Source organism: Protopterus annectens, chromosome 11.part0 (assembly GCF_019279795.1).
Source record: "Protopterus annectens isolate FY-2018-M chromosome 11.part0, PAN1.0, whole genome shotgun sequence".
Lineage (NCBI taxonomy): Eukaryota > Metazoa > Chordata > Ceratodontiformes > Protopteridae > Protopterus > Protopterus annectens.
In genome coordinates this window covers 236,106,194-236,133,292 of record NC_056745.1, presented here as the reverse complement: position 1 = coordinate 236,133,292, position 27,099 = coordinate 236,106,194, and the positions used below count along the sequence as shown (strand labels likewise).

General features: G+C 41.0%; 1 protein-coding gene across 2 annotated transcripts in view; it reads right to left on the bottom strand.

Annotated features, from left to right (window-relative positions):
• ITPR2 (inositol 1,4,5-trisphosphate receptor type 2) overlaps window positions 1-27,099 on the bottom strand; it is a 2,416,542-nt gene that overhangs the window by 2,164,248 nt on the left and 225,195 nt on the right. The gene's annotated exons all lie outside the window — the stretch shown is intronic.

Below are 27,099 nucleotides of genomic sequence, written 5' to 3'. Positions count from 1 at the left end.
TTTTCATGCCAGTGTTTTTTTTTCAGGCTAGTTCTTTCAAATGCCAGTGTTCTTTCAAGCCATTTCTTTCAAATGCCATGTTTTTTGAAGCCAGTTCTTTCAAATGCCATTTTTTTTGGTCTAATATTTTTTAAACAACTTCTTTCAAATATGCCATGTTTTTCATTCCAGTGTTTTTAAGCCAGTTCTTTCAAAAGGTTTTTTTTTTTTTTTTTTTTTTTTTTTTTTGCCAGTGTTCTTCGAGCCATTTTTTTTCAAATGCCACATTTTTCATGCCAGTGTTTTTTTTTCAAGCCATTTCTTTCAACTGTCATGTTTTCAAGCCAGTTCTTTCAAATGTTGTGTTTTTCATGCCAGTGTTTTTTTTTCAAACCAAATCTTTCAAATGCCATGTTTTCAAGCCAGTTCTTCCAAATGCCATTATTTTTTTTCAAACCAGCTCTTTCAAATGTCAGTGTTTTTCATGCCAGTTCTGCTGTGTTCCTGCATCCTACTAACACAGTTCTGCTAAATGTGTTGTACATCGGGTAAGTACAGATCCAAGGATGAAGACAGCAGCAGCTTCATCACAATCTACTGCCAATCAGAGAATGTTCAGGTGGCGGGATGTTTGGAAAATGGAATTCGACTGCATTGAGAAATGCAATGACCTGAAAACATTCTGCCACTACTGCAAAAAGCAATTCCTAGTCACTCATGGTGGAAGTAATGTCACATGACATGATGCAACTGACCAACAAAAGACTGCTGTTCTGCAAGCAAAAACGTCACCGAGTGACAAAATGGGGAAGGAACATAAACCTTGAAGGACCAGAAGTTAAGATTATCATAGCAGAAGCCTCTTAGTTGTTCCATGCAGGTAAGCATGATGTCTCCTATTATTAGTTCGGACTGTGCAGTAAATTTAGCCAGCCTGTTGTACAGCGACTCAGACATTGCAAAAAAGCTATCTTCAAAAAGACCAAGGAAGAAACCATCATTGAAAATGTTCTGGGACTGTACTTGTTGGAATGCCTCCAGCATGACCTGCAAAACCAGGTATTTCATTTGCCAAATCATTAGATGCTTCCAACAAAGTGAACAAACTATACAACGGAATTGCTGTCAATAGAGTTTATAGTCATTTAGAAGAAAACACAATGAAGGCAAAACAAAAGAAGGTCATATAGAAAAAATGATTTTTTTTTTTGTTGAAGTCATAATGGAGAATTGTAAAAAGAGGAAAAAATCTAAGTATGGCATGAATAGATTACTAAAAAGCATTTGACAGCACCCTATATTCATGGAGAAAGCAGTGCCTTCAAACTGTGTAAGATACACTCTACATTGATCAGTTGCATTACAGTGACAAACTACTTTGCAGCTAAACCATAATAAATGACAAATCATTATCCCGGGGATAAAAATTCAAATGGGGATATTCCAAGGTGACTCTTTGTCTTGCCCTAGATTAGGTCATGGTTACAATTTGGCTCTCAGGAAACTACCAAATGTAAAGACTTCTAATCTTCCTTTTGTGGTTGATATAAAACTGCATAGTTCATCAGATGAGGGACTGAAAACACAACTGGAAGTGGATAATATAAGAATGTAATTTGGTCTTGATAAATGTTTTAAAGCAACATTTAAAGCAGGAAACCTGCAGCACCAAGAAAATAGTCTGGGACAGGAATGTGATACAAAAGGAACTTGAGCAGGGGGAAGTGTATAAATATTTGGGAACTGATGGAAGAATCAACAATAAAACTTGAACAAATGTGAACAAAACTCAGTAAGGAATATTTTAGAAAACTAAAATTAATACTGAAAACAACCCTGACATACAGGCACAAAGTTCAAGCTATTAATCAATTTGCTCTTCCTGTTCTAACTCAGTTTTGGAGTGACTGACTCATCCCAAAAGGTACTGGATAAGAGGGACAGGAAAACAAGAAAAATGCTTCATGCTTAATGTGAAAAAGGAGATAAAGCCAACACAGCTAGCTGGAATTTTGTACATAATTATATGTCATTGGTGAATATTGAAATGATTTATACAAGATGTTTGTGTTACAAATGTATTAGAACGGTTATGTCACATTTATATCAAACTCCTTGCATAGACATGTGTGTTGAAAAGGTATTTATAGAGTGCTGTGTTTGAAATGTAACCACAGGGTGCCATACTGGAAGAGAACATAAATGTACATGCACTATTGTAACTGTTTAAATGTATATGCTTAACAGAGGAAACTGGAGGGTTAACCTCAGTCCAGCAAACTTTAGAAAAATATCTGAAATTAAATTACTTTACAGGCTACGCAATAAAGAGGCTATCTCTTGGGTTTTCAATGCAACTAGAGACACAAAGTCTGTACTAGGAAACTTTCTGTTTTGCCTTTGGAGTGAACTAATTGCTACTTTAAACGTATGAAGAAATCCAATTGTTTTATGACTTCCGGCATCAGCCAAAGATCTGGGCAAAGGCCCTTGGCTCTATATTTCCACAGGTAGATGCTAAATGCTACCAGCTGCCAGCTTCTAGCAATGGGGGTTTTGGCCTGGGAACTCGAAGTCAGATGACTAGAAATTATGTCATTGTGCAAGCTATCCCAGCAGTAATATTTTATATATTAATGTGAGAAATCTCTTAGTGAGACAGAGTATTCTGCATTATGTCTTGGACCCGACGACGACAACAAGAAGAAGAAAAAACATTCACACATCTGCCTTGCTCTAATGAACGCTTCTAGGGAACAGTATTACTCTCTTAGATGCACTAAGGAATATAGTAAAACTTAGTTTAGATGTTTTTCTTTATTTGTGTGAGCCTGTATTGCAATGTTATTCAAAATATTTCCTGTGGCTTTGAACTCTGATGTCACTGTGAATATATAATTAGTAATGTCTTGTTCTTTTATTATTTATTATTACATATATTTAAACCTTTCATTGTGGGTGATCTGTGTAGAGATATTTAAGTTTTGAAAGTACTTGCTTATTTAATTGGTGACACTGTGTGAGCCACTCCTAATAGCCTTGATCTTGGTCAAACTACCATTTGTATTAGTATTAATATTGCACAGTTAAATTAGACACCTTTTGTTAAGGGCCCTAAAGTAGCTGATAAGGAGTGACTTGTGGCAGTGGTAACTACATTATAGTCTTGGCAGAAGGGAGCATAGCTAGTAAACCTGTGCTAAACTTTCCCAGGTAGGTTCGAGTGCAAATCAAACCTCAAAGACTGTGTGTGTCAGCTACTTGGGCAAGGAAGCGAAGCACTGGTTGGACAGAGAGGTTGCTGGAGGTCTTGGCTTGGTCACTCAGCTGAGATCTCAAATCTATAGCTGTGCCAGTGAGGGGTCTTACTGAGGATTGGAGAAAGAGGGGGAAACCAACCCTGGATTGACTGTGGTCTCTGTGTGCTCTTAAGGGAAATCGCACTTGATGCAGAGAGAGCTGCATGTGGAAATACTGTGTGTGTATTTGTTATCCTCCCAGTGAATGCTCCCCACTGTTGCCAGTGGTGAGGACTGAGGCTCCTTGATTACTGGTCCAGTGGTGGGTTGTCACGCTTAACAAATGATATATAAAAATCAGTGTATACCAAAATTATGTATTCCTCATTCTGAAGGCGGTATGGGCCTCCTCGAAACTGATTATATGTACAGATATGCAATCGCAGGAATGCATATATATCTGCTGACTTTGCCAGATCCAAACATAGTGAAAGTTTTGAAACATGAAGAAAACAAGTCTAAGAGGACTTCCCAGCTTATTTAAGCAGAAGCATCCTGGTGTCAAGAGGGAATGGAAATCAAACCAGAAGTAGACAAAAATCAGGCAGCAACTGAATGTGACAATAAAGAAGGAATATAAGAGAAGGATTGAATGAGAAAGCAAGAAATGTGGAAAATACATAAATATAGTTGAAAGCACAGAAAACTCCTGGCACAACCTCATGTCAGTCAGGATCTGAGGCAGGAATGGTTAAGGTGAGATACATTTAAACCAAAAGATGAAACGTTAATATTGGTGGTCCAAGACAGTGGACAATGTACTTGTTGGTTTACAAAGTCCATTGATCATGTGGGAGAAACAGACAAAAGTAGGTTTTGTAAAACAGAAATGGAAACAGTCACATATCTTCTTGGGTGTGATACACTAATGGCAGTGGTCCTATATGATGAAAGGCATAATAATGTGGCAAGGCCATTGCACTGGGGATTGTGCAAATATTACAATATTGAAGTAGCCGAGAAGCACTGGAAACATTAGCCACGAAGAATTATAAGTTTATATCACATGGGATCACCCATTGTCAACAGTTCAGAAAACAGATGCAAAAAAACCAGATGTAGTGGTCTACGAAAAGAAGACAAATGTAGCATTGATCATTGAAATCACCACACCCAGTGACTACAATATACTGTGTACAGACAGACACAAAGTCATAAATTATCAGGATTTGCAGGCAGAAATGAGGGCAATATGGAAGAAGGATACTCAGATGGTACAAATTGTAGTAGAAGTGATGGAGCTCATAAAAAAGAATTTCAAGTTGTAAATAGATATGCTATTAGTACAAGTAAATCCATATGAATTACATAAGGAGTAAATTCTGGGCAAATTGCAGGTGCCGTGAAGAGTCCTTTTGGTTAACAAAGATTGAAACAATAGCAATTTTGTGAACTTTAATCATACTTTGACATAGGAATGGGATCCATTCCTCTCATGATACTAAAACATAAAAGAGTTGTAGAACTTAAACTGAGAAACATAAAATTATGTCCACTTGTGCAGTACTTTTCCACAGAATAAGGGGTAGAGAATGGCCTCTGGGACTTCTGTGAAGATGTTGATGAATCTTCCCAGCCATAAGACAACAGATTTCTACCATTATGGAAAAGCACTCCTTGCCCTGGAGCAGCATTTCAGCATACAGGGCTGATAATGTCAGGGTCAATTATACAAAAGAAATCTGAGGTATACACCAGACTAAAAGCAAAGTGTCCATCACTCCAGAAAGTTAACTGTGGTGCCCACATAATTCCTAACTCAACCAAAAAACTGCAGCACAACTGTCTTCTACCATGAAAGTCTTTGTAATTAAACTTTTCTGTCATTTCTCAGGTTCTGACACAAGGACCAGAGACTCAAAAGACTTATTTGAGTTCTGTGGCATGGGACCTGAGAATCTCCTAAGGCTTGTACCAGCAAGGTGGCTGTCACTCCTACCAGTGATCAAGAGAAAGTAAAAAATCTCACAGTGTTCCATTCATACTTCCTGTCATAGGGAGGAGAGCAGACACACCAGCAGGTGTGGCAGTGCTGGTCAGAGAATGAGCATGGTGAGGATACATTGCCTACACTGCCCCAGTACTATGGAGTCGCTCAGTGTTGTTCACCTTCACATGGCAGTACGTGTCAGATAATGAGCAGGGTGAGGATACATTGCCTACACTGCCCCAGTACTATGGAGTCACTCAGTGTTGTTCACCTTGATGTGGCAGTATGTTGTCAGATAATGAGCATGGTGAAGATACATTGCTTACACTGCCCCAGTACTATGGAGTCACTCAGTGTTGTTCACCTTGATGTGGCAGTACATGTCACATAATGAGCATGGTGAGGATACATTGCCTACATTGCCCCAGTACTATTTGTACTTACTCGCCAAGTGTTGTTCTCCTTGATTTCAATGAGCACATAAGTATATTACAAAAAGCAGCACTTACTGCCATGGAGACATCTTCAATAATGGTCTCTCTCTAGAGAGACCTGTCAGCAACAGCAGAAGATGCTTTCTTTGGTAAAAGCTTAGGGCACTTATGAATTTGTTAAACAGCAATGGCTTCAACAAGCTGAAGAGAGCCTTCATAATGTCCTTGGGAGACAGCAGTTAAGTACTTAGAACAGTGGTTCAATTTTAGTGAGAACAACTACTTGGTTGTACCAAGTTATCTTTAACTGAGCCCTTTGTATTCAGTAACTTACTCAATATGATCACTACCCTCGGTCTGCAGGTCACAGACGAACACAGACTTTTCCAGAACTATGTAACAATCAGGCCCTTTCTCGAGGAATTATGTACCACAGGCTTCTCACCAGGAGAAAAGTGGCTGAAGCTTTTCAGAGACAGGCCTAACTATAGCTGACAATTGCTAGTGTTTTATTAATACCAGCATCCAATCCATTTGCAAACAGAGTTTTTCTTTGGTTAAAACTGAATGGACAGATGTGCGAAATTGTTGTAGTGTGGACTTGTTAAAGGCTGAGGTAGTGATGACTATAAATACAGTGAGTTTTATTCAAACATTGTAGCAAACGGCACATCTTCATGAAATCAAGTCAAATGCAAAGTATACATTTAAACATAAATAATTGATTTTAGTGTGCTTGCAGTGCACAGTATGTAGATTTTTTAAATTTTCTTTTTAGAATAGTTATGGTTAGTATAATGTCTAGAATTTAGAGTTTTTTTGCTTTTTTAAATAAGCGCACTCAACTATTTAATATGCCTAGTATATTTTTCAATAAAGTTTTCTTAATGCTGCAGCTAGATAACATGAGGAATGTGTATTTTTACAGTAATGCTTCACTTTTACTGTTATAGCTGCATAATTTAAAGGCTTTGTGACAGAGTTCAGTATGCTGTAATAATTCCACACCGTTGTACTCATAACTGCATCTCCTTCACCACTCCTGTGCTCCTCTGTTGATGTTATGGGTAGAGGGTGTGACCAGTGGCATACTGGCCACACCCCCAAGTATCACTTTGGCCTGTTTAAAAGGTAGCAACCCCGCAAACCAGTGAAAGGCAGGTTATAGTGTGGAGTTGAAAACATCCTGAAAACACAGCAGCAGTGTGGCACCCTACCGACAAAGGATGGTGATGACTGTCTGCATAACAGGGTAATAGAATTACTATTCCCTGAAACAATATTCCAGGTAGGATAGGGAAACACTGTGGGATTCCAGAATACACCTTGGGATGCCCTGCAATTCATACAAGTGCATTGCCACAGTAAAACCTGACCAGCCAGGGACACAGTGAGACAACTATGCTCTTGATAATGGAAGGGACTGCTTTACCAGATGAAGTCATTAACCTCTATTATGCTAATGAAAGCCCCACTGTAGTCATGGCATATGGAGCTGACGTTTTATCAGCCCCTAACATGACTGTGCAAGTCTGTGGACCTGTGCTGTGCTGTTCTGTTTGCAGCAGTTAATTCTGTAATGCCCATGGAGCAGGGGTCCTGAGCGGTGTGTGTGAGACAGGGAGAGAGTGCATCTGTGTTTAAGATGTGAAAACAGAGACATAGCCAGACAAGGGCAAAGAGGGCAGGCACCCCAGGTGAAAGATGTCTCGCATCTCCTGAGCATGCCCCCTATCAATTAGTAGTGCATCGATTGGCATCTCATGAGCATGCCAATCAATTAGCAGCATAATACCAGTATTCATTTCTGCACTAGCATTTCTGAATGATGGTATGGAAATGAATAATTGAAACAGTATGTTTGGTACAGGCTGTAGTTTGCTGCATATGTAGCAAATGATCTGCTACAGAGATGTTTTTTTATTTTTAACTTCTCAGTATTTGGAAGCATAGAAAGCAACCTGGCTTCCTCATGAAGGTGAGGAGTACTAACCAGAATGAGGGGCTTTTTTTGTTTCATTCATTTTGCATTTCCATAGAGGAGTACAGAAATGGACCTGGCTTGCTCTGGAGGTGAGGAGTTCGGGCAAGATCTCCAGATCAGGGAATGAATATTTTTGTTTTGGTGGTTTCAACTTTTAGAGTTGAGAGGCGAAGAGAATGGAGCAGATGCTATATGAGCCAGCAAAGGCTCGGTGTAAAGTTGTGTGTGTAGATCACGAATTATGACAGTGCAAATCGACAGAATCAAGAAAGACAACCAACCACTTCACAAGTGTCAATGATGCCATGCTGTGAATCTGAAGAGTCAAAGATGGTTTCAGCCAATGTCACCATTCATAGGCTAAGCGAGTTGGAAGACTGCCCCCTAGTATGTCATTTTTTGTGTTATAGTCTTTTCTTTATCTCTAAGTAACAATAAATTGACATTTAAAGTGATTTTTACAATATTTTCTAATGTTACATTTGTACCACGGCATGTGGTTCAAAAACGGCATAACAGCACCTTTACCCATTAGGCAGCATCTTCTCATTCTAGGTCAACAAATTGCAGTGGTTACTGTATGGTTTATATTATATCAGAGGTCTGATTTTGGATAAGTGAGAGGCTGTGTGGTAGGGTGAGTGCAGTATGTAGCTATCTGTTGTTTTGTAATACATGTGTACTAATGTACTGTACTGTTGTTTTATAATACATGTACTAATGTACTGCACTGTTGTTTTATAATACATGTACTAATGTACTGCACTGTTGTTTTATAATACGTGTACTAATGTACTGCACTGTTGTTTTATAATACGTGTACTAATGTACTGCACTGTTGTTTTATAATACGTGTAGTAATGTACTGCACTGTTGTTTTATAATACGTGTACTAATGTACTGCACTGTTGTTTTATAATACGTGTACTAATGTACTGCACTGTTGTTTTATAACACGTGTACTAATGTACTGCACTGTTGTTTTATAATACGTGTACTAATGTACTGCACTGTTGTTTTATAATACGTGTACTAATGTACTGCACTGTTGTTTTATAATACGTGTACTAATGTACTGCACTGTTGTTTTATAATACGTGTACTAATGTACTGCACTGTTGTTTTATAATACATGTACTAATGTACTGCACTGTTGTTTTATAATACGTGTACTAATGTACTGCACTGTTGTTTTATAATACGTGTACTAATGTACTGTAGTTTTATAATACGTGTACTAATGTACTGCACTGTTGTTTTATAATACGTGTACTAATGTACTGCACTTTTGTTTTATAATACGTGTACTAATGTACTGCACTGTTGTTTTATAATATGTGTACTAATGTACTGCACTGTTGTTTTATAATACGTGTACTAATGTACTATACTGTTGTTTTATAATACGTGTACTAATGTACTGCACTGTTGTTTTATAATACGTGTACTAATGTACTGCACTGTTTTATAATACATGTATTAATGTACTGTTGTTTTATAATACGTGTACTAATGTACTGTACTGTTGTTTTATAATACGTGTACTAATGTACTGTACTTTTGTTTTATAATACGTGTACTAATGTACTGTACTTTTGTTTTATAATACGTGTACTAATGTACTGTACTTTTGTTTTATACTACATGTACTAATGTACTGCGCCGCCGGTGAATAAATATCTATATGCTACAGTTTGCTGGCTCTCTGTTATCTGTTACTACAATTTGAATTTTGGAGTCCTGCAATTGCTGTACCTGCAGGGGCTGCCATTGTTCCATTAACAAATATACCTCAATAGTCCCTATTTTAAAGAAGAGAGCTTTAGATTTATAAGATTTGCTTAATATTTTACACTTCAGTTTTAAACTGTATTCAAATATCCTTTTATAAAAACATTGTATTTTGGGTTTGGATTTCAAAAAAATTGATTAGCAAATTTATGTCAGGATTTTATTGGTGGAATTTGTATGATTTTAACATCACATGATTATTTTAAATAGTTTATTAATGAATTGAATTGCTGTTCTGAAGAAGTTCCACGTTAACAGGACAAAATCGCTTGACCGTTTTTATTGTATTTTGGGTATTCAAGTTTTGATTCCACTTCGATTGTGAAGTTACTTTACCTTCTAGTTATTCCACTATGTCAGCGTGTGGTTACACTGTCACATAACTGGCCAACTCTATCCATCAGGCCACCAAAAGCATGGACTGCTCATAGTGTCAGACATGGAGGGGACTGCTGTTTAGTTCGGCTCTCATCTGGGATGGTCACCCAGTCCTTCAGTACTCTATCTTACCCACCATCATGGCATTACCATTTCTGATGTGTCACACCCTATACCTTGTCTGCAGTCCACTCCTGCTTATCATCATTTGTCCTCCCTCTGTCTGCACCTGTCCACTCTTCACTCTTTTTGTGTCCATCCCTCCCCTGTCTTTCTCTGTTCCTTATGTTTGTTAGTCTACCCTATTCCCTTATTTCACCTTTCCATTGCCACATGTTCCTTGCTACCATCCATAATTCTCAACCAATCAGGGACAAATTCAAAAAAAAAAATCAGGGACACTTTTCTTATATTAGTATTATTAACTTGAGACATTGACAAAATAACAGAACATGAGTGAACATACATTTTCTGAAATAAAAGACGTCTGTAACTGTAATTATTGTCATTAAGTGCAGTTCATCACATTTTTTCCAAATGTCACCACTTTTAGATGGGATTAAGAGGGACAGAGCTAAACTTTCAATCAAAATCAAGGACAGTTGAGAGGTAAGCTACCCTTCATAAATGGAAATGGGCATTTGTTGTAAAAACAATGCCCTTCCTCCCCCAACTAGGTGTATGCTTGCCTGCTTGCTCTTTCTCCAGGTCTCCTCCATTCTTCCACATTTATGCCATGAAGTGTGATTGCTCTTTGCTGTGCTTGTCCTTTGTGAGCTGCCCTCAATGTTGTGTTGCAGCATGTGTGAACATGCACAGCTTTGAGCACACGACCTCAATGTGCCCCTTACATCGATCATGACTGCCCATAGTGCTGCAGCTTCAACAGCATGATTGCTGCTATTAATGTGACCAAGATCTACTATACAGCTCTTTCTCTGGCCTTGTCAGAGCTATGCTGGGCCAAATGCACAACTAAGCAGTATTTTGCCATGTTGTGCTAAAACATCTGTGATGCTCAGTGCAGTGTTGCAACATTGCAAATTTTTCTAAATAACCCCCCCCCCACACACACACACACACACACACACACACACACACACACACACACACATACATACATACATACATACACACACAAAATACAACACTCAAAAGAAATTGCTGAATTAATAATTTTAAATGATTACAGACAGGTCAATTACTAAAACCTTTAACTATGATGAAGGCATGTAATCAATTGACTGGCAGGTGTCTGCAACTTATTGCTTAAAAGACAAAAGGAAGAATTTAATTTTGAGTTTACTGGAGAACGATGAAAAAATATTGGAAGAGGGACACAGTCAAGACTACCTACGGCAGAACCTTTGCTGTACTGTACTGGACCGTGATGGCAGGTACACAGCATAAAAACTAGGTAAGTACAGCAATTCCAAGTATAAGTGGACAGTTTCAGAGAACTATGCCATTAGAGCAGGGGAAGGGGACAGCTGAACTGTACGCATCTCTTGTCAGAATTTCTGAAGTTTTGGTCAGAATTCTGACAAGATTGTCTGCATTCCTATCATAAGATGGAAGTACAACCCACATATTATATAACCTCATGCCATAGTTCTTTTTTGTTTTCTGCTACAAGTAAAACAAGTATACCTTCTTCTCTTGACGCTACTGTATCTCAGATTTACTAGGATTTGTTATTATTTTGTGTTCCTCTCTTAGACTTTCACTTGCAACTGAATCCCACAGCAGTTCATGAATGCGGTATCCATAAAATCAGATTAGTAATGTAATAATAAACGTACTGATTTCGGATGAAAAACAAACCCCTGTAGAAATACTGAATTAAATTATACATGAATCATGCAGCTGATTTACATGTCCTGTCTTCCCCATTGACTACACCCCATCGGCTAACCTCTGATATGTTTATAGCATACACAGTAACCTCACCGCTTCACTTCTGTCAATGTGTACATGCATTTAGTAATTTTTCATACTTCACCACCACCACCATCTTCTTGACGACTTCTCTCCTCAGAAAGTACAGCTGTGTACATTTACCATAAATGTAGCTGTTCAAGTGTATTCACTGTTGCAGTCCTTGTGGGATTTCCTGCCGCAAATGCCCTTGGCCAACCTGACTACCAGAGATAAATCTCCCTCTTCCAACAGCTGGCAGATGCCCTGACCGAAATCAGTACACTCTGGTATAAAGGGAGCCAACCAACGTCATGATTTCAGTTTTTTTGCCCCCTGAAGGGGCCATAAAGTTAAGGAATTGAGAAGAAGCTTGTTCTAGCCTACCCTGTAGTCTAAAGGGGAAGGAGTGAGGGTAAGAATGCTGCAACAGTGAATACATTCAAGCATCTACATTCATGGTAAGTGTACACAACTGTATTGTGTTCTTAATGCTTTGCTGTTGCAGTCCCAACTTGTCGGATGATTCCCAAAGCTGAGATGGAGGGTGGGAGGTAGATTAACAAGAAGAAAGGATGCCCTGCAGAATGACCATGGCAAATCCTGCTCTGGACTTGGAAAGCGTTGATAAGTGGTAATATTTGATGAAGGTATGCACAAATGACTAGGTAGCAGCTTCCAGGATGTCCTTGGTGGGTACCCCTTTTAGATATACAGTAGCAGCCCTAGTAGGGTGAGTCCTGACAGCATTAGGTGGCTTGTTACCATGAGGGCTGTACCAAAAGGAAATATAGTGAGGGATCAATTTGAAGATGGTCCGTTTGGAAACTGGTTTTCCTTCAGAAATGGTGGCAAAGGCCACAACCAGTTGGTCTGATTTTCTCAAAGTCTTAGTTCTGTCAAGATAGTAAAAAAGCTGCCTTTGTACATCCAAGGAATGAAGAATTCTTTCCACCAGTTTTGTGAATTGGGAAAGGTGGGCAGGTGAATGGCTTGATTTAATGAAGTGCCTGTCACCATCTTAGGAATAAAGGAAGGGTTAGTCCTGAGGCAGACTCTGGTTGGAAGATGAGGAAAGGTTCCACCGCCATGAGAACCTGCAGCTCAAAGACTCTTCTAGCCAACAAAAGGGCAGTTTTCCAAGTTAGAAACTGTAAGTTAACAGAAGCCACTGCTTTGAAAGGAGGAAGGGTCAGTTTGTCCAGAACAAAAGTTAGCTCCCATGGAGGAGGTGATTGCCTCCTGGGTGACCTGATGTGAATTACTCCTCTATGAAACTGCTTAACAAGGGGATGACAGAAGACAAGAGGTAGAGCAGAGGATATTGGCAGAAATGGCATAGGCATGGATTTTAATGGAGAAGTAAGATAAGCCCTTGTCAACAAGATTTGCCAGGTAAGCTAGGATGATAGGGATCCTGGCTAAGAGAGGATTGTGCTCCTGTTGTGCACACCAAATGGAAAATCTTCTCAACTTAGTTGAGCAACATTTCCTAGTACTGGGCCTTCTGGCCTCTAAGAATGTCTTGAACCTGCTTACTTAGCACAGGAGTCATCCAGGATGCTGTGAAATTATCCAGGCTAAAAGTTTGAGTGTCTGCAGGTTGGGATGCACAATCTTTCCCTTGTCCTGATTCAGAAGGTCCACTTTCTGAGGTAACTGCCATGGTCTCTTATTGGATAAGTCGAGAAGCAGAAGATAACAGTGTTGTCTGGGCCAATCTGGAGCCATGGGGCTATTAGTATTACACTTGGCCCCTTTCCCCTTACTTTTAGAAGCATTCAGGAAAGCAGAAGAAAAAGGGAGATGCATAGATGAAAAAGTGAGTTCAAGGGAAAAAGAATGCATCTGTCTTCCAGACTGAGGGAAGGTTGCTCCTGGAGTAGAATTTTTCAGTTGAATATTTTCCCTGGTGGTGAAAAGCCTACTTGGGGAATGTCCTATTTCTTGGCTATGCTGAGAAATGTTTCCTGATGCAGTTGCCATTTGTGGGGGTCCATCAGATTTCTGCTGTGGTGATCCACTAGAAGGTTTATGCACCTGGCAAGTATTGCGCCATTAGGCATAATACCAGCAGTCTCCCAAACCTGCACTGTTAGGTGGCAGACAGGGTAGGAGTGAGTACCCCCTTGTTTATGTACCACATGACTGTGGTATTGTCCGTTTTTACTAAAAGAACTCCTGGTTTCCATTTTTTTCTGAATGCTACCAGGCGTTTTTGAGCTGCCATAAGTTCTTACAAGTTTGTATGTTTGCCTCTGGACTGATTTTCCCACTTCTGCTTGATCTGGAAGTAATTGAAATGGGCTCCCCAGGCTGTCTCCGAGGCATCTGCAGTGAGGGTTTTCTCTTGGGGGGTGAACCTGAAAAGAAGGCCCTGGTTCTGAACACAAGCTCATACACACCATGCAAATTCCTCCTTAAGGCAAGGATTCAGCTTTATCTTGGTTGAGAGGGGCTGTGCATGCTGGCACCACACATTTTTGAGGTACCACTGGAGTTTCCTCATGTGTAACCTTGCCAGAGGAACCATGAGGATGCAGAATGCCATGGAGCTCAATGCTCTGAGGAATTCTCTTGCTGTGAGGAATTGTATCTCTGCAATCTTTCGGAAGTACTGTGTCAGGAAAGACATGTTGTCTGGAGGTAAGAAGGTCTTTTGTAGAGAGGAATCCAGGAGAGCCCCCAGGAAGACAATCCTGGTTCTATTTCTTTTCACTCCTCCTTGCCAACCATCAGCCCTTCCATGATCTAGTCCACCTACCCCTTCCCACTTGGTGCAAGATTGCATCACACGAGAAAGACATCCAAACAGCCATCGGTGGTTTGCTGCATACTGTCCTGATTCTCAGTCCTGATGGATGAGATAAACACTCACATGTGTAAGTGGCAGTTAGGTCTTCTCTCCCAATGCTTGTATGATGTTTATTATACTCTTCTCAAAACATGCCTTTGACCATATGTTGCATGCTACAGTTCTCACTGTACTGCAAAAGACTGAGCCAGCTCCCTCAGACCAAGGCAAACATGCCAGTATTGGCCACTTCTTGTCACATTCCTGCTCACAGTGCTAATTCTGCCAGAACAAACTGCAGTGTCATCCCTCAGTTTGTGACTAAATGCATCACATGTGATCTTCTACCCTGCATTCCACTTTAACACAACCTAGTTTATAAAATCAAATTTGGTAGTGCCATGCTATTTACCCGCAGAGGTGGGAAAACCTGGGATTTCTAAAGAAAAAACAAGTTAAAGTCAACCCAGATGTCCGGCTTGGCTCTTTAAGCTTATCAATAGACAAGCCAAAGCCAACAAAAGGAAGTGACTAAAAAAAATTTTAGTAAATACAACATATACAATGTACATGGTAAAGTATTCTAATACAATATAGTACAAAGTATTTCCATTTTATTACATTAGCATCACCACAAATTGAATTAACCTACAAAACTGTAATAACAGTGGTGCTTGACTGATTGCACTTTTTTTCTCCAAATACATATTTATTAAAAATGTTTACATAACCTTTCTTGCAATAACATAATAATTAATGAATTATAACAATTCAAAATGGCAAAATTATGAATAAAAATCCCCAAACTGATAACAGTTATTTAAGCAATAAACTACGCCTGGGTGTGGGTAATGCTGTATTTACCCACGGTTGGTGTGGTTTGGTCACGAGGGCGAAGCCCAAGTGACCAAAGACAACCGTGGGTAAATCCAGCATTACCCGCACCCAGAAGTGGGTTATTGCTATTATATAATAACATTATTTAAGAAAAAAAATACTTACTTTTCTTAAATAATGGCATTGTATAATGCCTCTGTGCTGCACTTCTGCACCTGTCCGGTATCCTGGGACAGTTCTGATGTACTGTGCATGCATATGCTTACACAGTACATCAGAGCTGTGTGTAGAGGAAGCAATGGAGAAAGGAAGATCTCGGTTTCTTTTTTAAAACTGTCTCGCTACATTAAATGAGTCTAACATAGCGAGATATTAAAAAAAAAGCAATGGAGAAAGGAAGATCTCTGTTTCTTTTCTAAAGCTGTCTCGCTATGTCAAACGAGTTTAACATAGCAAGATATCTTTACAAAAAGCAATGGAAAAAGGAAAATCCCCGTTGCTTTTTTTTTTTTTAAAGATATCTCGCTAGCTATGTTAAACTCATTTAACATAGCGAGATTACAGCAATGGAGCTCTTCCGTTCTCTGTTGCTACACACAAAAAAATCAACACTTATACTAATGGAAAAAGTCCAGGTGACCGAACCTTTTTCCATTAGTATAAGTCGGACTTACAATGGGTCTAAATTGCTTTTTACTGTGCTTTGTGTGCTTATTTGCTGGATCATTCATCGTTTGTGTGGAAACTGTTATTAAATCCTTTTATTCATCTGGATTTTATTCTTCTCTGCTGTTGGTTTGGTGCTCTTTTGAGTGTTTTTTTTTTGTTTTATGGTTCTTGGGTTACCACTCACACCCACTGTGTTTTTTTTAGGATTTATTATGGGCACGCTGGTTGGGCTGGCCAATCAGCGTGCACGTTTCAGAATACTAACAGGGAGTCATTGTATAATAACAGTTACACTGATTACATTTTTGAAGCATTCAGGGCAAGTGGAGCAAACTGCATTGGATTTTAAGACAGTGGATTACTCTAACACAGTTCTGTCAAAATACTAACTTCGTAAAATGGCTATGTATCACCACATTTTAAATTGATCAATAAATCATAATAAAAATGGTGTTTTACATTAATTCAGCTTTTAATACATCATAAGCCATGGATGACGTTAATGATATGGAGTTTACTGCTCTCATTCTCAAAACAGATCTGTTTGTTGCACCTTTAGAGATGATATAGAAATAAACACAAACTATATAATGTTAAAAGACCATTTTTTGAAAAGTACCACAAAGAACTGAATGAATATAAAACATTATCTAACCATATAGCAGTACCAATATATAGTAACATTGTGCTGAACTATACATCACATATTGAAGTCCAAGAAACAGACGTACCTGAAAGGCTAAACAGCAATGTTTGTTATTCTTTTCTTATCTGAGCAGCTCCTTTCTGCAGGGTCTATACTGAAGTTTAAGCAGCCAAAATTGGTAGAGCAAACATTTCCAAACAACAGTCCTCAGTGGATATGTCAATTAATGTCATAGCTTTTTAAAACTATAAAATCAACATAAAAAGCAGCACTTTCAAATTCCACATATGCAATGTATTTCACTTAAACCTTCACAAATGCCTGATGGAAAAAATGACATCCCAATCCAAAAAAAATGTTTTGATGTTCAAAGCATTTTTATGTTTTCTGCTTCATGTAACACCAGCAACAAATTTAAGTCACATAATTGCTCTTTTTTAAGTGCATCACCTTTCCTCTATTTTTCTTACAACATTGCTGATCAAAACCCTCCACAAATTCTTACATGCTTGGCACAACACTCATCTCTGTTTTATGGTACAATACTATAATTATTCATTCTGCAGCAATTTGGAAAGAGTACAGTAACTTTAAAATATGATGAGATTCAACAAATGTTGACTTAAGTGTTAATTTACAGTACCGCTGTTCTCCTTTTGCAGATTTTGTTTGGCTAATAACATAAGACTGGCAGATAACCATTCCAGATAAAACCATTTTAAAAATCTGGTGTTCTTGTGTCATTTATTTGATTGTACACAATGAAGCTTGTGAAATATCTTCATTAGCTGATGCTCCTGTTATATTAATTTTTCCTGTCACTGAGTACAAAGCAACAACACACTTTTAACCTGACTGGGCAAGGATAGTAGAGATCTCGAGGTTTATACTGAACTTCCACAGTGACTGCATTCTGACCTTTTTGACAAATTCAAGTTATGTTCTCACATTTCAAACAAGCGTCCACATCTCTGGAGACGTACGAGTTACTAAATAAATGTAAATGGTGAAAGTACAGTTGTGTACACTTACCATAAATGTAGATGTTTGTGGGTAATCACTGTTGTAGTCATCGCACTTGGGTTATCTGCCTGCAGGTAGCCCTCAGTTGGCCCGAATACCAGAGACTTAGCATTTCTGTGCCGGATGCTGTCACTCCAGGACTGACGTCAGGTCGTCAGGGGCATAAAAACAGGCAGCCGACGCCATTATATCAGTTTTTCTTGTCCCAAATGTCAGGAGCCCCCCAAATAGGGAGATAAGTTATGGTGGGGAAAACACCACCAGTAAAAAGTAAATACCAATACCCCTGAAAGGGGTGAGTAATAGCCATAGAGAGGAGAGAGAGAGCGAGAAAAAACAGGGGGCTGGAGGGAGGGAAAAGTACAGTTTTGTACCTACCATAAATGTAGATGTCCGATAGGTATGCATCTGCAGTCATAACATATGGGTTGTCCTGCCTCAGGCAACCCTTCGGTCGGCCGGATTCCAAAGTCTGGGTATGGCCTCGGCTGATGTCGCACTTTCCCAGATGTCAGAGCATCTGGGGTATAAAAGCATCAGCCAACGCCATTTTCCTCAGTTTTTCTTGCCCCGGATGCTAGGTGCCCTCTAGGAAGGCTAAATTTGGATAAATGCAATAAAGTTCCAAATATTTGCAAAATTATAAATAAATATATATATGTATATACAAACAAATACACCATAATAGATTCCCCCAGCTAGCTAAAAGAGGGGTAAGCACCCTAGGAGTACCACAGAGGGGTAGGAGGGAGGGTAATCCTGACTGCAGATGCATACCTATCAGACATCTACATTTATGGTAGGTACAAAACTGTACTATGTCCTTCAAGGATGCATCTGCAGTCATAACATATGGGTAGAATACCATAGCCAATCTGGGGGAGGAGGTACTAAGAGAAGGATGGTGTAGTTAAGATCCCCTGCAGGACTGCAGTAGCAAAACCTGCTCTGGATCTGAAGTATAAAGGTAGATTGTAATGTTTGGCAAATGTATGCACGGAGCTCCAAGTAGCAGCTTCTAAAATGTCCCTGGTAGCCACCCCTCGTAGGAAGGCTGTAGTGGTAGCCGTGGCCCTTGTGGAATGAGGCCTGATGTTTGCAGGAACTGTCTTTCCATGAAAGGAGTAACAAAAACGAATGCAATTTCCTATCCATTTTGAAATTGTCTGTTTGGAAATTGCTTTTCCTTGCACCCCAGTAGCATATGCTACAAAAAGTTGGTCAGTTTTTCTGCTACTTTTAGTTCTGTCCAAGTAGTAGCGTAGTTGTCTGTGTATATCCAGGGTGTGCAGAAGTTTTTCCCCTCTATTCTGTGGATTTGGGAAGAATGTAGGCAAGTGAATAGCTTGGTTCAAGGATACCCTAGATACCACCTTTGGCATAAAAGTAGGATTGGTTCTTAGTGAGACTCTGTCCTGATGGAAGATAAGAAATGGCTGTACTGCCATTAATGCTTGTAACTCAGATACTCTTCTTGCTGAAGTTATTGCCAGAAGGAATGCAGTTTTCCAAGACAGGAACTGTAGATCCGCTGATGCTGCTGGTTCAAAAGGAGGAAGTGTTAGTTTCTCCAATACAAAGTTGAGATCCCAAGCGGGTAGAGGAGGTTTTCTTGGAGGTTTAATATTTTTGATCCCTCTCAGAAATTGCCTGAGGAGAGGGTGTGAGAAGATAGGTGGATCCACATTGTATTCTGCTGAAATTGCTGAGGCATGAATCTTAATGGAGGAATAGGACAGGCCATTGTGGAACAATTCTGCTAAGTATTCCAGAATATGTGTCATGCTTGCCACTGTCACATCCGAGCCTTTTGATGTGTTCCAAAGGAGGAATCTTTTCCATTTAGCTGAGTATGTCTTCCTTGTGGAAGGGCGGCGAGCTTCCATGATAATGTTTCTCACCCTCTGTGATAAAACATTTTGATTGGGATTTAAGGGATTTTCCAGGCAGTTAGCTGCAATGTTTTCAAGTTGGGATGCATGATTTTGTAATTGTTCTGCGTCAGAAGAAGAGGCCATAGGGGGAGAGGCCATGGTTTTGCCTGTGACATGGTCCTCAATAGTGGATACCAGTGTTGCCTTGGCCAGTCTGGAGCTATCAGAATCACTCTTGGCTGTTCCTCCCTGATCTTCAGTAGAACCTTGTACATTAATGGGAGAGGTGGGAAGGCATATACTTTTAGAGCCTTCCAGCTGAAAGAGAGAGAGTCCACCCTCCAAGCTTGTGGGTGGTATGTCCTTGAGCAGAATGTCTTCAGTTGATGGTTGAGGGGGGAGACGAACAGATCTATCTCCGGCATTCCCCATGTCTTTGCTATGAGTTGGAAGATGTCTGGGTGCAACATCCATTCGTGTGTATCCATGGTGGTTCTGCTTAAGCTGTCTGCCAGTGTGTTCTCTTTTCCTGGCATGAACTGGGACTGTAGTTGGATACTGAGTTTTAGGCATAATTCCCATAGATTCATGGCCAGCCGGCATAGAGGGTAGGAGTGTGTGCCTCCCTGCTTGTTTATGTACCACATGACCGTGGTGTTGTCTGTCCTTATTAACAGGTGGCCTTGATGAAGGAAGGGTTTGAAAGCCTCGATTGCATGCATCACTGCCAGCATTTCCTTTTGGTTTATGTGCATGCGTAGCTGCCCTTGAGACCATAGGCCTTGGATACATTTGCCCTCCATGTGTGCTCCCCATCCTCGGTCTGAAGCATCCGTGGTGATGGTTTGTTTTGTTTTTGGTTTGTTGAAAGGCAACCCTCTGTTGGACTGGCAGGCCTGAGCCCACCACAGGAATTCCTTTTGAAGGCATGGAATGATTGGTATCAAGGTTTCTAAACTGTGACTGTGTTGAGACCATACACTCCTTAGGTACCATTGTAATTTTCTCATGTGTAGCCTGGCCTGCGGAATCAGAAGTAAGCAGGATGCCATGTAACCCAGGGCCTGCAGGATTTTCCTTGCAGTAAGCTAAGTTTGTCTTGTCAGAATCATGAAGTAATCCGGAAGTTGTTTTTGTTTTTCTTCTGTGAGAAAGGCCATTTGGGTGGTTGTGTCCAGATCTGCACCCAAAAAGGTTATCCTTTGGGATGGAACAAGTCTAGACTTTTGGATGTTGACTGTGTATCCCAAGGCCTGTAGCAGGTGGATGGCATAGGCCAAGTCCTTTATCAAATTTCCCTTGTTGTCCGCTTGTATAAGGCAGTCGTTCAGATATGGGTAGATTTGAATCCCCTGTAGTCTGCAGTGTGCAATTACTGATGCCAGGCATTTCGTGAATACTCTGGGTGCAGTAGATAAGCCAAAGGGCAATGCTGAGAATTGATAATGCTCTGATCCTGCAAGAAATCTGAGGTGTCTTCTGCAACTTGGTCGAATAGGGACGTGCAGGTATGCCTCCTTGAGATCTAGAGTCACCAGCCAAGACTCCTTGCCCAACATGGGAAGAATTTGCTGTAGGGTCAGCATCTTGAATTTTGGCACAATGAGGTAAGCATTGAGTGTGGACAGGTCGAGAATAGGCCTCCATTGATTTTCTTTTCTTGGTACAAGGAATAGTCTGGAGTAAAATCCTTGGCCTTGTTCTGAAAGTGGTACCTTTTCTATAGCTTTCATTTGAAGCAAGTTGTTGATCTGCTTTAAAGCCTCTGCCCTCTGATTTGGTGGTAGGCTGGGCATTCCATTTCTTTTTGGCAAAGTGTGGAAGTGGAACCTGTATCCTTTGTCTATTATTTGCAGTGTCCATGTGTCCCTTGTAATATAATGCCAGTTTTTTGAGAATAAAGCAAGCTTTCCACCCAAGGGTGCTTCCAGTTGAGCCCTGGTAGGCGGAATCAGAATAAAGTCATTGAGCCTGTCCTGGTGTAGTAGTTGTTGTTGCTGCTGCTGTTGCACTACTCCTCTGGTTGGCAGGCTGCCACTGATGGCCTCTGTAGGAGCCCTTCGATTGGCCTCTGCCTCTGGGGCGTCTGTTCCTGCCTCTCTGGGCTCTGTCCGAGTCTGGAAAGGACCAATTCTTAGTAGGCCAGTTTCTGCTGAATCTCGGAGGTTGTACTTGCAGGAAATCCTTAACTGTCTGCACAGATTTTGCCTTTTCTTCAAACTTTTTTAAGACCTCCTGAGCAGAGGAGCCAAATAAATTTTGTTTCTCCATTGGAGCATCCAGGAGTTTAGCTTTAACATGGTCTGGCAAAGATTGTTCCTTCAGCCAGGCATGCCTACGAATAACTGCCCCAGTCATAGCTGACCTAAATGAAGCCTCCAATGCATCATAGCCACATTTTAAGCAATGATTACTAACCTGCTGTGAGTTGTGTACCAAATCCTGAAGGGATTTACGGTCAAGGGGTTCAGGAGAAGAAAGTTTCTTATGCAGTTCATCTAACAAATACTCTTGGTACTGTATCATATGAAATTGACAATTTAATGCCCTGATGGAAAGAGTTGCAGAAGTATATACCTTCTTTCCCCATCTCTCTAAAGCTCTAGACTCTCTTTCAGAGGGTAGAGGATTTTTGGCAGTGGCGGCCGCAACCCCTTTAGGGCCCTGAGAAATAGTTTCTGGGTCTGCAAAATGGGCTTTATACAAATGGAAATGTGAATCCGGGACCCTGTAGTATCTATCAGGTTTGGCAGGGGCCGGAGGGAGAGTATCAGGGGCTGAGCTGACATCACTGTACACATCATCAATTACATTCAAAACAGGAGGTATAGCTAAGGGCCTATGTTGAGGTAAATGTAAAGAGGTCCTTAATCTTTTTCTAGAATCAGAGAATTCCTGACCTTGCCATTGAAAATGCTCTCTCATGGAGTGTAAAGTCTCACCAAAAGAAAACTCTTCAGGAGGGGAGGCCGAAGGGATAGATTCTTCAGCATCAGAATCCTCATAGGGCGAATAAGCCCCCTCCTGGTGGTCTGACAACTCAGATCCATCCGTGGACTCATCAGAAAAGTGTGGGTCAGAGGGGTCAGTCCTGGGCCTTTTGTCAGGTGGGGGGTGAGAGGCCCTTTCAGGGTGAGGTTGCGAACCTCTAATCAAAGAAATAAGGTCCTCTGCAAGGCTGAGGATCTGAGAACTAGAGGAAGGCCTCTGGGAGGTAGTCTTGGGAGGCAAAGCTTTAGAAAGTTTAGCAGCCTTAGCCCTAGAAAAAGCCTTAATGGACATGGAAGCAGGGGGCCTAGCTGCCCCACGTGCAGGAGTAGAAATGTCCAAAAGTATGGTGTTGGACATTTCCTGGACACTGGTTTCGGTAGGTAGCTCGGTAGCTGACTCAGCCGGGGCCTCCTGGGCCGCGGTGGTCGGTTGAATGGTTTCGGAAGAAGGAATCTCCGAGGACTCGGTTTCAGCCGAAACCGAGACACTCGCGGTAGGCCTTACCGTGGTTTCAGCCGAAACTGCGGGCCGCGAGTGTCGGTCCTTGTCCTTCCGTTTTTTCACCAAATGTGAAGTCGGAGTCTCCGACGGCATTTTATATGCAAAAGTGGCCCCAAAAAATTCCTCTGCAAACTCCGACCGACGTCTAAGAGTTCGTCGGTTGAAGGAAGCACAGGCAGAACAGGCCGATACGTCATGGTCTGGGCCTAAGCAAGGAAGGCAGTAGGAATGGAAATCCTTATGAGGTATTTGTTTCCCACAAGTTAAACAATTATTTACTTTGTCTGACATCGGCTGAGGCAAGAAAGAGTCCCCAACGGGGTACTTAGCTTTTTCGAAGTCTTCGGTAGCTGAATTCACTGGATCTGACCGACCGGCACTTGCGAACAGCTTCTGCTTCGGGCACCGCGCGGCAAGAAAGACTGAGGAAAATGGCGTTGGCTGATGCTTTTATACCCCAGACGCTCTGACGTCGGGGAAAGTGCGACATCAGCCGAGGCCAGACCCAGACTTTGGAATCTGGCCGACCGAAGGGCTGCCTGAGGCAGGACAACCCATATGTTATGACTGCAGATGCATCCTTGAAGGACATCCAGGACTGCAACAGTGAATACACTCAAACATCTACATTTATGGTAAGTGTACACAACTGTACTATGTTCTTCTTGTTTCACTGTTGCAGTCATCACACTTGGGTGGATTCCCCAATCTGAAGAAGGGTGGAGGCAGTCAAGAAAAATTAGTGCTGGCTAGTATGCCTTGCAAGACTGCTGTTGCAAAACCTGCCCTGGATTTGGAAAAGATAGTCAGGTGGTAATGCTTGGTGAAGGTGTGTATAAAACTCCAGGTAGCAGCTTCCAGGATGTCCCTGGTAGGGACTCGCCTGAGAAATGCTGTAGAGGTAGATGTTGCCTTAGTGGAATGTGTTCTGACCCCCGGAGAGGTTGGTTTCCCACGGTGCTTGTAGCAGAAATGGATGCAGTGTGCTATCCATTTGGAAATTGTTTGTTTAGAAATGGCCTTGCCCTCTGCCCTTGTTGCAAAGCTGACTAATAACTGGTCTGATTTTCTGAAGGGCTTAGTCCTATCAATTTAGAATCTGAGCTGTCTGTGCACGTCCAAGGAGAGCATGATCCTTTCTCCTTTATTTTGAGGATTAGGGAAGAAAGTTGGCAAACAGATGGGTTAGTTGAGAGCCACACTGAACACCACTTTAGGCATAAAGGATGGGTTAGCCCTGAGGGAAACCCTGTCAGCATGGAAAATAATGACGGGTTCCACAGCCATGAGTGCTTGTAGCTCAGACACTCTTCTAGCTGAAGTTATGGCCAGAAGCAAAGCTGTTTTCCAAGAGAGGAAGTTTAACTCAGCTGATGCAGCAGGTTCAAAGGGGGGAAGCGTGAGCTTTTCCAGTACAAAGTTAAGGTCCCAAGCAGGGGTGGGAGCTCTCCTTGGTGGTCTTAAGTCGTTTGCCTCTCTAACTGTTTGATAAGGGGGTGCAAGAAGAGAGGTGGCTCAGTGTTGTAATGAGCTGAAACGGCTTAGGCGTGTATCTTAATGGAGGAGAAGGACAGGCCTTTGTGGAGTAGATCTGCAAGTAATCCAGGATTAGAGGCAGAGAGGGCAGTGCTGTGTCCTCTCCTTTAGACTGAATCCAGGAGCAGAACCTTTTCCACTTATCAGTATAGGATTTTCTTGTACTGGGTCTTCTGACTTCAAGAATGATGTCCAGCACCTGTTTGCTTAGGGCTGCTGGGGAAGAAATCAAGGAATAAGCCAGGCTGCAAGATTTAGGGTTTGCAGTTGTGGATGCAAAATCTGTCCCTCCTGCTGAGAGAGCAGGGTTGGATTCTGGTGTAGGTGCCAGGGTGGCACTGGTGACAGGCTGCTCAGGAGTGGGTACCAGTGCTGGTGTGGCCAGTCCAGATCAATCAGAATTGTCTTTGGTCTGTCCTGCTTATCTTGAGCAATGCTCTTGAGAGAATGGACAGAGGGGGAAAGGCATAGATTGAGAGATTTGCCCACTGAAAAGATAGGCATCCACTTTCCAGGCCCTGCAGTGAGGATTTCTGCTGCAGAATTTGCTGAACTGGTGGTTGTAGGGGGAGCAAAGAAATCCACCTCTGGGGTCTCCCATTTCTGAATCAGAAGGTTGAAGGTGCTGGGCTCCAATTGCCACTCATGTGGGTCTAGGAGATTTCTGCTTAAGTCGTCTACCAGCAAGTTTTTTTTTGCCTGGCAGGAATTGAGCTTACAGATGGACTTGTATGTCCAAGGCCGTGTGCCACAGGGCCATGGCTAACCTGCAGAGTGGGTAGGAGTGGGTTCCACCCTGCTTGTTGATGTACCACATAACTGTGGTGTTGTCTGTTTTTATTAGCAGTTGTCCTGGAAGAAGAAGGGATCTGAAAGCTGGGTGTTCTGCACAGCTTGCCTCTCTTTTTGGTTGATATGCAGATGAATTTGACTTGGGCTCCAGTGGCCCTGAATGCCTTTGTAATCCATGTGTGCTCCCCAGGAATAGGCTGATGCATCTGTGTTTAGGTTCCGGGTGGTGTGGGGTTGAGAAAAGGGCAGTCCCTTGTGGTTGCATGCTTCTGCCCACCAAAGGAAATCTGTCCATAGACAGGGTATGATAGGAATGACTGTTTCCAGGTCCTGAGAATGTTGGCACCAAAGACTTTTTAAGTACCATTGAAGTTTCCTCATATGCAGTCTTGCATATAGAATTAGCAGTATACATGAGGCCATGAACCCTAGGGCCTGCAGTATTTTTCTTGTGGATAGCTGGGTTCTGGTGGCCATTTGTTTGACACAGGCTGTCAGACAGACTTGTTTTTCTGAAGTGAGGAATGCCATCTGGGATGTTGTATCCAAGCTTGCTCCCAGGAATACAAATTTTTGACTGGGTACCAGTTTTGATTTCTTTTCGTTGATGGTGTATCCCAAGGAAGTGAAAAGGTGTTTTACAAATGTCAGGTGCTGCAACATCAATTCCTGACTGTCTGCCTGAATCAGGCAGTCATCCACGTACGGGTATGCAATGGCTGGAGCCAGGCATTTTGCGAAAACTCTGGGCGCAGCAGATAAGTCAAAGGGAAGTGCAGAGAATTGATAATGCATAGATCCTGCCCTGAAACGTAGATACTTCCTGCATGAGTCCCTTATGGGGATGTGCAGATAGGTTTCTTCTAAGTCTAGGGTGACTAACCAGGAAGAAATGTGGACCACAGCAGAGGCAACCAACCATGGGATATCTTCAACACAGAGTCTTTATTATATGTAACAGTGGCGAAAAACTAGCAGGCAAAATTAAAACAAGCGCTTTCGCCTGGCTGATACCAGGCTTTATCAAGATGCGTGCATGAGGAAACTTAACCCATTTATACTATTCAGTAGTCATCTGACTTACATCTAATTGATTAATTAGAGCAAATCAAAATAAATTAAATTAATATAAATACAATTAAATAGGTTGCAATTTTAAAGGTATCACAAAGGAGTTAGTATATGAAAAAGTTAATATATATATATATATATATATATATATATATATATATATATATATATATATATGCGCAACCTTAAAAACAATACCTATACTAAATTAAAACCATTGAAATTCAGTTAATACATTGAATTTCTATATATTATGTTATACAGACTATATAAATACAATATTAACATTCTAAAAAATATATAAATAGGTGTGTGAACTTCTAAAACTTCTAAAATTCTACCATACAAATGGCTGCACATGTAAACCTTAGAATGCACCCACAACCAAATACAAAGTTTGCAATTTGATACATAGTTAAAAAAATATAATTAATAAATATTGAGGCATTCTTTATACCATAGGTACTCCAAACTGTAATGTTATATGATTACAAAGAACATGAATAATAAATCATATATTATAACCTGGCCCTTCTAATCTTCAATACACTGTGAATATTAATACATTAATAAGACAAGGGTGACTAACCAGGCATCCTTGGCTAGCATAAGAAGAAGCTATTACAGGGTAAGCATTTTGAATTTTGGTACCA